Consider the following 12,608-nt stretch of genomic DNA (forward strand, 5'->3'; position numbering starts at 1 on the left):
GAAAAGTAGGCAATGAAACTATGAATCACACAGTCCAGTCTGAAACTGATCCTGTGGAAGGAGCAGGACAATGTTTCATTCTGTTGTGCGTGAGTCAGGGGCCGACTCAATGGCAGCTAACAGCATCAACAACAACTTTATAATTAACTTATTGATTATGTAAGCATTTTCCAATGTAAAATAAAGTTGTACACATGATCTTAGTGACTGTATTCTAGCATTCTGTTGAGTGGATTTACCATAATTTACTTAATTGGAGGCTAAACAGGAAAATATTTGTTCACAGTTTTTTCAAAATTTGAAATTAATTGAACTTCTTCTAAATTGAATTAAAGTCATTCTCTTTTTTCCATATATTTGAAAATGGACTAGAGGGATACTCTTTCCCCTTAAATTGAAAATTAACAAAATACCCTTTTTACTTGAATTCTTTATGATAAAAACATTGAAAATGTTTTTAAAAAATCAGAGCCCTCTGTGATTTTATTTTGTAGTGTAATTTGTTTATTGCATTGTGGTTATTTCTAATAGTTTTTCCTTTTTGAAGGGAATGTAAGTTGTGTAATTTTTTGTTATGAACATCCAGTTTTTAAACATCCATGCATAATAGTAGAGGTCGGCAAAAAAGAGGAAGACCCTCAATAAGATGGATTGACACAATGGCTGCAATGGTAGACTTAAACATAGCAACGGTTGTGAGGATGGTGCAGGTTTTGGTAACTTTTGGACATTCGTGGCTTGTTATAAGTAAATAACTGCCTTCCTCACTGAGTATATAGTAAAACTAGTTGCCTTCAAATCGATTCTGACTCATGGTGACCGCATGTTTGTCAGAGTAGAGCTGTGCTCCATAGGGTTTTCGTTCTGTTATACATGAGGCTGCTGTGAGAACCGACTCAACAGCACCTAACAACAACATGCATATTAATAACCATTTGTAGCTGAGGTCCAGAAAGGAAATGAACCAGTTTAAAATTATTGCTGAAAACAATTTGTGAGTTTCGTACAAGGAACTTAAAAATGAAATTTTGGAAGAGGGGTCCATTTTATGTTTTGGAATAGAAGAACAGTGGTGTTTTTACTTAGCTCAGATATGTCTAGGGAATGGTGCAGCCAAGAAAAGAACTAGGCATTGTTATTTCCTGGGTTTCTCTCTCACAAGACTATTTAAGTAGGATTGTGACATCAGATGTTAATCATCCACTCATCCTTATCCCTGTTTGTAATCTTCAGATAGCTTATTGTGAATAAAAGGACTGTGACATCAGAAGAAAACTGGCTATACCCTCTCTTCTGTTTCTCTTAGGAGTTTCTTATGTAGTAGGTAATGCTAATAACCTCTCTGAAATTGGGTGTTTAACTGAAAATGTAGCATGTTTTAAAAACTCCTAACTGGGAATTTGATTTGTTTTTAACTTGCGTGTGCACACACACACATGCACACACAGACCACATACGTGGTCTTAGAAAAAAGGAAAGGCATACAGTCTCATGCTTATTAGGACTTATACACAATATAGTAGGAAGCTATAATGTTAAAGGTTAATGCCCTGACAGGGAACACAACGGAGAGTCCCTGATGGAGCAGGAGAAAAGTGGGGTGCAAAACTCAAATTCTAGTAAAAAGACAAGACTTAATGGCCTGCCTGAGACTGGAGGAACCCCAGAAAGTATGGCCCACGGACTCACTGTCAACCCAGAACTAAAACCATTCCCGAGGCCAACTCTTCAGACAAAGATTAGACTGGACTGTGGGCCATAAAATGATATTCGTGAGGAGTGTGCTTCTCAGCTCAAGTGGATATATGAGACTAAATGGGCAGCTTCTGCCTGAAGGTGAAATGAGAAGGTGAAGAGGGTCAGGAACTGGTTGAATGGACACGGGAAATAGGGGGTGGAAAGGAGGAGTGTGCTATTACAGTGTAGGGAGAGCAGCAATTAGGGTCACATAACAATGTATGTGTACATTTTTGTATGAGAGACTAACTTGAGCTGTAAACTTTCGCTTAAAGTACAACAATAAAAAAAATAATTAAAAAATGTTAAAGGTTAAAAGAATCTTTTATTTGATAACATAGTTTTGATACTAGTGATGTATATTTAGCATATAAGTATTTAATATCATAGATTTCTAGATACTCAGAAATGCTTTTCAGCATTGTCATTTTCTTTTTTCTAGGGTTTTATTAAATGAATGGCAATGTAAATTGCAAGAATCATCATGAACTTCTACTGGAAGTTCATCTTTTCACAGAAAAACACGAGAGAATGTTAGTTTATACTTAAAAAAAACAAACAAACAAACTTTACTCCCTCTTAGTACTAAAGTTCTGGTAGGGAGAGCATACTGAATTAAAATTAGATACTTGTGATAAGTGGGGAGCAACCTTTTTAACAATATTGAGTAATATTTTAAAGATATCTGTTGTAATTTTTGTGTAAGTATATAAACTTTTGTTTAAAATTGACTACTTTTAACCAAACATTTTTTCTAGTGAAGTAAAATATCCCTTCACCTCAGAAACTGTACTTACACATACCAGCAGTGAACTTGAGTTTGGATTGTTTGGTGAGTTCCCTGTAAATTATAGAAATTTCATTTACTATTACTGAGAATCCTTAACTTCGTGGAAATAAAAGGCTAACACAAATTTAACCTGTTTTAAATTTTAGTTTGTATGTAGTGTATGTATATATGTTTTTTAATATATGTATGTATTGGGCTTAGTTTAAGTAACTTTAGTTTCTGGGAATATTCAGAAATTAAATGAATTGATGTAATCATACCTGTGTAGTTCGAAGAAGATAGTGATAAGACACTTAATTGAAAATTGTCTTGTAACTTCGGTTTGCACAATCATTCATCACTTACCTGGTGGCCAGATTTTGAACACCTTCAACTATCCTAAAGTTATGAACCAATAAATAAATAGAAAAGGTCTCCGATAAAAATAGGGGAAAGAACAAACATGTATTAAATGCCTTTTATATGTTTCAGAGGAGTCCTGGTGGTACAGTGGTTAAAGTGCTCGACTGCTAACCAAAAGGTTGGCGATTCAAACCCACTAGCTGCTTTGCAGGAGAAAGATGTGGCAGTCTGCTTCCATAAAGATTTATAGCCTTGGAAACCCTATAGGGCAGTTCTGCTCTGTCCTGTAGGGTTGCTATGAGTTGCAATCAACTCAGCAGCAGTGGCTTTGGTGGGTTTTCTATGTTTCAAACATTGTGCTAAGTACTTATAGTTTTATTTAATTCTCACAACAATTCATGCCTTTTCTATGACCAAGGAAAAAATGCAAATCTTTTCTACTCCAATTTTAGAGCATTTTTTATATAAGATAGATATATCAGGGGTTTTCAAGACAACCTTCAGGTTCCGTGATTCTCTAGAGGGACTCAGAGAATTTTGCATATCTGTACTCACTGCTAAGATTTATTACAGCAAAAGAATACAAAGCAAGATTAGCAAAGGGGAAGAGTTCATGGGGGGAAGTCCAGAGGAAACTGGCACAAACCACGATGAGTCTTCTCCCCATGGAGTCACACAAGAAGTGCCTAATTCCTCCAGCATCAGATCTGACAACACATGTGAAATGTTGTCTACCAAGGAAGTTCATTAGAGACTCAGTGCCTGAAGTTTTTATTGAGGTGAGTCGCGTAGGCACCCTTGCCTAGCATGTACCAAAGCTCCATATTCCCTGAAGAAAACCACGTGTTGAGCGTAAACTACATTGTGCATACAGTTTAGATAAAGCGAGTCCCTCTTATTAGTTAGGGAATGGTGGAAACCGTTTTGAAATCCAAGTTCTCAGACACTAGCCAAGCAGGGCCAAGGATAACAGTCTTGGGCCTGCTATATTAACTATTTCTACCCCTTGGCCTTTGGCCAAGTTATCTTTACAGCAAAATTATCAGTAGGAACTCATGCAACAGGGTGAGACCAACCTAAAGTCTTAATCTCACTTATGTCCTTTAGATGTCCTAGATTTAGCAACTTAAAACAAATTCCACCAACCGTAAAGGTCCATCTTAGAAAGCCAGGTGGCTTCATCAAGTTTTTGTATTAACCATATTAACATTTTTTTACCTTGTCTGAGGCATCAGTTCGGCATGACACAACTCTGGCTGCTATACTCAAAGTGACCTGAATGCTATACTCAAAAGTGACCTGAATGCTTTTCAGGCCTGAGATAGTGTGACATAGGATACACATGAGAAGTATGATCCCAGAGCAAAGTACCCCAGGAAACAAAGGGTTTATAGTTGTTATAAATGTCCCAAGCAGGACATACATTGGTCAGACAGTACAGGTTAAAAGGGCCCCCAATGAGGCGTCCCACCATGGGGTTTCCTGCCCAAGTATTTCCAACGCTTGATTTCAGAAGGACTGCCTAAGGCAGACAGTTCCAGACATTTGCTTGTCCATAACATCAGTTCATTCACCTCACAAGCATGTTGTTGTGTTGTTGTTAGGTGCTGTTGAGTCGGTTTCGACTCATAGCGACCCTATGTACACCAGATCAAAACACTGCCCAGTCCTGTGCCATCCTCACAATCACTGCCTTGCTTGAACCCATTGTTGCAGCCAGTGTGTTGATCCATCTCATTGAGGGTCACTGACCCTCTACTTTACCAAGCATGATGTCCTTCTCCAAGGACTGATCCCTGCTGATAACATGTCCAAAATATGTGAGACGTAGTCTCGCCATCCTTGCTTCTAAGGAGCATTCTGATTGTACTTCTTCTAAGACAGATTTGTTTGTTCTTTTGGCAGTCTGTGGTATATTCATTGTTCTTCTCCAGCACCACAATTCAGAGGTGTCAGTTCTTCTTCGGTCTTACCTTATTCATTGTCCAGCTTTCACATGCATATGAGGGAATTGAAAACATAAGCACGGACATCTTGAAATGTTCTATGTGGCAAGTACAGGAGCTGGGGCCACCTTCTGCTGTCTCATAGTACTGTCAGGTATGACCATAGACTCAGCAGTCAGTTTGAATTTAACTACTCATACCAAAAATCAAACCCATTGCCATCAAGTTGATTCTGACTCATAGCGACCCTCTAGGACAGAGTAGAACTGCCCCATATGGTTTCTAAGGAGCGGCTAGTAGATTTGAACTGCGGACCTTTTGGTTAGCAGCCATGCTCGTAACCACTGTGCCACCAGGACTTATAGCTACTAGGAAAGGCAGCATAGGGAGTTTTCCTTAAGGAAGAGGGGAAAGTATCCAAGAACAGTTCTGAAAAACAAAGATCATTAATGCCCTTTCCCATGCTCTCCAGTTGCTGGGTTTTTGTTTTGTCTTTGTTGTTAGAAAATCAGTGTGTCCCATTTAGCAGTCATAACTTTACATATTTTTCAAATATTCCCTACACTCATGAAGACCTTTCATCTGGAAAGGTTGAGTACAAGAGGGACAAAAACATTTTCACAGAAAAGCATTTTAAAATAATTTTACCAGAAAGACACATCATATTCAGGAATTGATCAGGATGAAATCCTGAATTTTCAAAAAATTTCAAAATGGGTTTATATACACCCTCTTCATTCCCATCAGTTATCTAGTGAGCAGCCTAGAATAGATCCCTTTATGGAGATAGCTTCATTTAATAATCAAACTGCCTTACTAAAATGGGTGTACCAACAGAAAGGTGAGGGAAGAAGAGTCAAGCTGTCAGTTCATATTGTCACAAATTGTGACTAATCTGGAAACCCAAACACCAGTCAGTCGCAGTGAGATGTCCCCTAGAGGGGGTCCAGAGTCAGATCTGTCAGGGGTGGGTACAGGGATCACACTTCTTTAACATTCCCTCCCCAGCTTTTACCTCTTGGCAGGAATCGCAAGTTAGGAATGCAGTTAGCCTCTGCATCAGGAACATAGAATCCATCAGCAGGCCAATTTCAAATGGTCCCATTGGAGAATAAGCCCTTTCCTGTGGGCATCTGCAAGTGATCCAGACAGTCCAGCCATCATCCATGATATTTTCAAAAACAAACAAAAAACCCATTGCCATCAAGTCAATTCTGGCTCATAGCGACCCTATAGGACAGAGTAGAACTGCTCCATAGGGTTTCCAAGGAGCAGCTGGTGGATTCAAACTGCCAACCCTTTGGTTAGCAGCTGAGCTCTTAACCACTGTGCCACCAAGGCTTCTAGGGCCCCAGAGAGGGTTGTAAATCTGCAGCAGTTCCAGAGTCTGAGTTCTGTTCATTGAACCCATTACTTGCTTTCATTTCAGCACAGCTTGTACTGAGGCTGAAACAGCCCATATCCCACAGTATCAGTTTTTAGCTTCGAGTCAGGCGCAGGCACTTAGGATCTATGACTTCAGGATTCAGAAAAATCCAGCAGCTCTTCTGTAGCAGCAAAACTGAGACACTGCATTGCCAGACAACTGTGTTCCAAGTCCAAGTGACAAGCTCTTTTTGTCTTAAGAGTCCAAATTGACCCATTCACAAATACGCACATCGAGCTGGAACATCTTCAGACTCTAAGGGTCAGATACCTGATTTCATAAGAGCTCATTAGCAACTAAAAACTGCTTTCCGTCTAGAGATTGTCTCTTTTTATGTTGTCTCCCTGTTTCTAGAGGCTCCAATAGACAAAGATCATCAGTTAATGCAGACTTACCGGTACTCTATTTCTAATATTCAAAGAATTTAAATTTAAATTTATATTTGCTCACTAGTGGCAAAAAGCAAAGGAGTTGTGTCCTATTAACATTTTTTTTCTTTGCTGCTTTTCCTGATCGGGATATCCTTCTAGCATATATGGAATGACAAGCATATAACGTTTTATATCAATTTTATCATACATTCAGATGTAATAGCCACCAAAATAGCCATTTTGTAAAAATTTCTTTTTTTCCTCATTGCAAATTTATTTAAATTCCTAGATTAAATTTAGCATTTTCATGGTTAACATTATAGCTGCAGCAGTCAGGTGTGGGGAATATTCTGGCTGGAATGCAAGGGGGCAGGGGTAGCAGCAGTAGCAACAGCTAGGCTGAAGAAACTGCTGGAGTGTCTCCCCTGCCCCCTTTTCCCCTGTGGTTTATCTAAAGCTTTGTTCTATCCCTGGGAGCTGATTAACCTTTTTTTCCCCTTTTTTCTTTCACTTGGAGGAGAGAGAAATGTCAATGTTTAACATTTTTGGCCCACTAAAGCTCACCTTTGGGGATGTTTGGGCCCTTTCTCCTGTCACCTAGAGGAGAGAGAATAAAAACCAGAGTCATTGCCTAGCCTGTGCTTTTATTTTCCTCGTCACTTTAGCCAGTACAGCCAAAAGCATCCAGGGGATCCAGCAAGCCAACTCTCCTGGGGTTGGATGTATCCTTTTCAAATTTCATAGGTAACTTTTGCCTCTCATAACAGACTATGTCTGAGCTGCTGTTTCATAACATGTGTAACACCGCAGGAACTTGGTCACCAAAGGTTCGTCATACCCCACCCCTTCTCATTTGTTTTCCCAAACGATACTTTTGCCATATTTTAAAATGTGAGTCAAAGTTGGTCTCGCAGATCTCACTTATGACACCACTGTGTTGGGGCAGGGTCCTCAAGACCATCCCCGGGTTTGATGATTCACTGGAAGGATTCACGGGACTCAGCATATAGTCATACTTACAGCTAAGATTTATTACAGCAAAAGGATACAAGCAAAGAACAGCAAAGAGAAAAGGCTAATGGGGTGAAGTCCAGGAAACCAGGTGCATGATATCAACAGTCCTGTCCTCAGAGTCACACAGGATGTGCCTAATTCCTCCAGCATCGAATCATGACACCACATGAAATGTTGTCTCCCAAGGAAGCTCATTAGAGACTGCCCAAAGTTTTTATTGAGGGTTGGTCTTGTAGGCATCCTTGCTTAGCATGTACCAAAATTCCAGACTCCCAGAAAAAAAACAGGTGTTTAGCATAAACTACATTGTGTGTGCAAACAGTTTAGGCACAGTGAGCTCTTCTTATCAGGTAGGGAATGGAGGGAACCCTCCCAAACTCCAAGTTCCCGGACACTAACCAAGGGCCAACCTTGTAAGCAGGACTTTTTTAGTCTCAGACCTACTACGCTCACACTTTTCTGCATAATAGGGTAAAACATCCTCAGACAAAGGGGGTTGAAATGGTAATATAAACTTGGTTTAACTTGATAAATCCTTTTGGGTTTGATTCAGCAGGACAATGAATAAGAAACAGAGCTTCTAGAAGCTAAATAGTCGTATACCCTTATATATTTGTGGATTTCTCCCCATAACAATAATAATTTTAAATGAATACCTCACAATGGAAAACAGCAAAGCCAGAAAGACTCACTGATTTGAAAACGGGTGGAGCAGAGTCATTTAAACAATGTTGTATTACAGCAATTTTGTATTTGTTCTTTGTAGTTAGTTTGAGAAAGAGAATTGTTCTCATATATTTTTGAAGACTTGTACTAAATTTAAATGTACGTAATTATAAGAGATATGCCAGGGAGCATTTCTTTTCCCTGTAGTGTAAGCACAAAATCCCCAATTACAATTTACTTTTTAAAAAATTTCAAGCATTTAATATTGCTTACAAACAGTAAACATTAATGATACACTTCTTTTTAAATTGAGATAAAATTCACATAATATAAAATTAACTATTAACCATTTTAAAGTGTACAATTGAGTGGCGTTTAGTACATTCACAATGTTGTGCATCCTCTATCTACTTACAAGACATTTTCGTCACCATAAAAGAAACCCTGTACCCATTGGCAGTCACTCTCCATTCTCTCTCTCCACCTTGACTCTCCTCACCCCCAGATCCTGGCAACCACTAATCTGCTTTCTGTCTCTATGACTTTACCTATTCTTAAATATTTCATATAAATGAAATAATGTTTGTTGTTGTTAGGTGCCCTCAAGTCAATTCCGACTCATTTGTCTCTGACTTCTACTTAGCATAATGTTTCAAGGTTCATCCACAATGTAGCATATAATTCACTTTTAAGACAGTAGTTTGCTACAAATTTATAAACTTTCATACATAATATGTAATTTTTATCTTTTTTCTTCAAAATTGAATTTATGGTTGATTAAGCCTAGGAAGCCTCAATTTGCTAAAGGTTTCCCTTTTTAGGACATAAATAATTTTTATCTTTTTCTCAGTTGTATCAATCTTGAGACCTTGGCCTTCTAATACCAATATAAACAGTTCCAATTTAACATTTTCACTTGTGCTAATGAAATAAGGACAATACAATATTTAATAATTATGAAGGCAAACTGCTGAATAGCCAGAGATACCAAATTTACTGAAATTAAACTATTCACTGATAGCGCCATAGCACTGGAGCCTGAAATGTTCATTTTCAGCCACTGTATGAAATTCTGAATTCAAAGTACGGAAAGTAGTTTTGAAGGGAGACTTAAAGAATAATGCGTAACATTCTGAGTCCTTGGAAAGCCAAAAGTATGAAAGCTGACTACTGCCTAAGAAAAATTTCAGCTATCTGAGAATTCTACTTATGTGAAGAGTTCAATTTCTGTAATGATTACAGGTAATTATGTTTTAATAGGAAATAGAAAAGTGCTGTTTCATACAGTAGTTGTATCCCAAGTTTCGATTGTTTTCCAGTTGTAGACCTCATGCTGGCTATTTTCAGTGTTCATTTGCCAGTTTGGCAAAAAGAAACAGTCAGCTGCTGCCTTTTGCAGCTATTTTCATTTCTTTCTTTCTAAATGCAGCATCCTTTTCCACACTGTGAAAGCTATGTAGTTATAAAAAGTATCCAAGAGGAGCCAGAATATGTTAGATTATCTCCTTTTCCTTGGTTACTGAGAAACTTCAGGCAGCTAAACTGCTACGTAGATTTTTTTTTTTTAAATTACTACTGTGATAATACTTTTGTGTTTATATAGCCATTTTATTTTGAATGCTGCCATATTAAGATATTGGAATAATAGCAAAGTGAATTTGTATTCTGGAATGCATATTATTGGGAAGGTACTTTCTTTGTTAAGATTTTTCTCAGTTCAAGTCAGAAAATTGTCAAATACCATGAGTTTTCCTGTAGACTGTGGATGTTCGTGAACTTCCAGAAAGCCACCAAGAGTAAAGCCATACTTGACTTCAGCGTAATGTGCAATCTGGCAAGTTAAACCCCAACCAAATCTCTTGAGCCGTACTTCATTTTTAGCAACATTTTAGACTAAGACCTCTTTGCTTCTCCCCCTAAACACACATGTAATGTTTATTTAGGTGTTTTTTGTTTTGTTTTTGCATATACTCACAGTGTATGGGAGTGCTTCCTAGCTTGGCACGCATCAAGTCTATGTCCCTTTGTAAGTGTAGTTACATAGGAGAGATCTTTGTTAATATTGACAGTGAGCTAGGAAAATAACGAAGATAGATACAAGCTTTTTCTAGAATATAGTTGAAAAAGTACATAGTTCTTTAATTTGCCAAAGGTCAGACACCTAATAAATGATAAAGAAAATCTAGCTATGGAAAAATAACTACCAATTATTTGTTATTCTTGATACAGAACATAGAGTTGGTGACATTTTCCTCAAGGTTTCACTGTTTGTTTGTTTTACAGAGAATGAGTATCAAGTTATTTGAAGGCTCAACTGATGCTTTACCAGTTGCTTGCAGATCCTGATAGAGGAAGGGAGCTAAAATTAATTGAATATCTATTATATGCCAAGCACTGTATTTGGTACTTTACCTATGTAATAGTGACAATTCTTCAAGGTAGGCGGCCTTATCCCCATTTTACAGGTGAGGAAATTGAAGGATAGAAAAGTTAAGTAACCTGTGATAGAACTAGGAAGTAGTAGACTGAGACTTCAACCCAAGTTGTTCCGCTATGCTGTGCTCCTTCCACCAAACTTCGGGTTGGCAAACTATGGCCCATGGGCCAAATCCAAACTCCCACCTGTTTTAGTAAATAGTGTCTTATTAGACACAGCCACACCCGTTCTCTTATGTATTGCCTATGGCTTTCAAGCTACAACAGCAGAGCTGAGTAGTTGCAACAGAGACAAAGCCTAAAATATTTCCTATCCGTCCCATGACAGAAAATGTTTGCTGACCCTTGCACTATACCACGCATTGCTTAGAGGTGCAATGAATTGAGTGCTCATTCAGTAATATAAATTTCAATCTTACCGAAACATTAGACTTGGAAGAGAACCAATAAAGTAGATTCCCCATAATCTAATGAGGAAGGCAAAATATTGACTAACAACAAGCCGTGAATATTCAGAAGCGTTCAGTATTTGGAAGCGTAGGCTGGGATAATTTAAATGTAGTTCTTTCTATTCCTATGATTTTATGCATTATAATTTATTTCAAAAATCAGTACTTAAAAGCATTTCATTTTTCTTGTGAAGGTAAGTCTAAATTGCTTTCGTTAGGCTTTTTTTTTTTTTAAGTGAGTAAAGTTAAAGCTTCAGTAATGTATTTATGACATTTAAAGTATACCAGCAGTTGTTTTAATTAATGTTTATACTGAAAAAACATTTGTTTATTTGTAACTAAATATAGTATAGCTAAAATTCTAAAAAAGTGTTAAAAGACTGCTATCAAGGGATGTATGTTGCGGGGGCGGGAGGGGGCAGGTGCGTAGGCACCAGCTGTACAGTGAGTAACCTTACAGGAGGATATGAGATTCGTCAGCAGACTATCGCCAGTTTGCCATCACATTTCTAAAGGCTTTCTTTATCAGTTGGTAGATCAAATTCAGCCTTTTTATCTCAAGTCGTTTTCCTGAGTGAACTATACCAATTTCATTTTGCTGTAGTACTTCTCCTAGTAAGGTTTTTGGTGGTGGTGGTGTTAGTCCCTAAAATCTACATGGACTACGTGGACTTTTTAAAACAGCAATCCTCCAATCTTCAACTCCCCAATTTTTGAAAGAATAAGAGGGGAGAGGGGAAAGCATTAAGTAATTTTAACTTTTAAGAATTTATATATTCTTAGCATTTGGAGGTGGGGAGGCAAACTGTATCTCATTAAATACCCCATGATACTCTAATACCATGATACTCTGTGATGTGTGAAAGAATACCAAATACACTTGATACAGGCTTTTAGTGACCACTTTATGGTCAATGTCAGGATAGGCTTTTGGAGTATCTAGTGTATATTTGGAGTCCCTGGATGGTGCAAATGGTTAACACACTCGGCTGCAAAGTGAAAGGTTGGAGGTTTGAGTCTACCCAGAGATACCTTGAAAGAAAGGCCTGGGGATCTACTTCCAAAAATTCAGCCATTGAAAACCTTATGGAGCACAGTTCTACTCTGACAAACGGGATCACCATGAGTCGGAAGCGATTTGACGGCAACTGATTTTAGCATATACTCAGTGAGGAAGGCAGTTATTTACTTAAAACAAGCCATGAATGTTCAGAAGTCTTTGTTGTTGGGAGTTATTGCTTAAGGGTACTGAGTTTCTGTTTGGGGTGATAAAAAATTTTATAGTGGTGAATGTAATTAATGTCACTCAATTGTATACTTGAAAATGGTTAAATGGAAAATGTTATATGTATTTTACCATAATACATTTTTTTAAAAAAAGCTTTTACTAGAACAGGATACAAGGAAAAGATTAGTCCGAAGGACTAATGG

At 37.9% G+C, this 12,608-nt stretch overlaps 1 protein-coding gene across 1 annotated transcript in view; it reads left to right on the plus strand.

The window, feature by feature from the left end:
* Nucleotides 1-8,915: 8,915 nt before the first annotated feature.
* ANKIB1 (ankyrin repeat and IBR domain containing 1) overlaps nt 8,916-12,608 on the plus strand; it is a 129,033-nt gene continuing 125,340 nt past the window's right edge. Inside the window, exon 1 of the mRNA XM_023724655.1 lies at nt 8,916-10,757. The gene's annotated coding sequence lies outside the window, so the exon portion shown is untranslated. The remainder of the gene's footprint in view (nt 10,758-12,608) is intronic.

Source organism: Trichechus manatus, unplaced genomic scaffold (genome assembly GCF_000243295.1).
Source record: "Trichechus manatus latirostris isolate Lorelei unplaced genomic scaffold, TriManLat1.0 scaffold00253, whole genome shotgun sequence".
Lineage (NCBI taxonomy): Eukaryota > Metazoa > Chordata > Mammalia > Sirenia > Trichechidae > Trichechus > Trichechus manatus.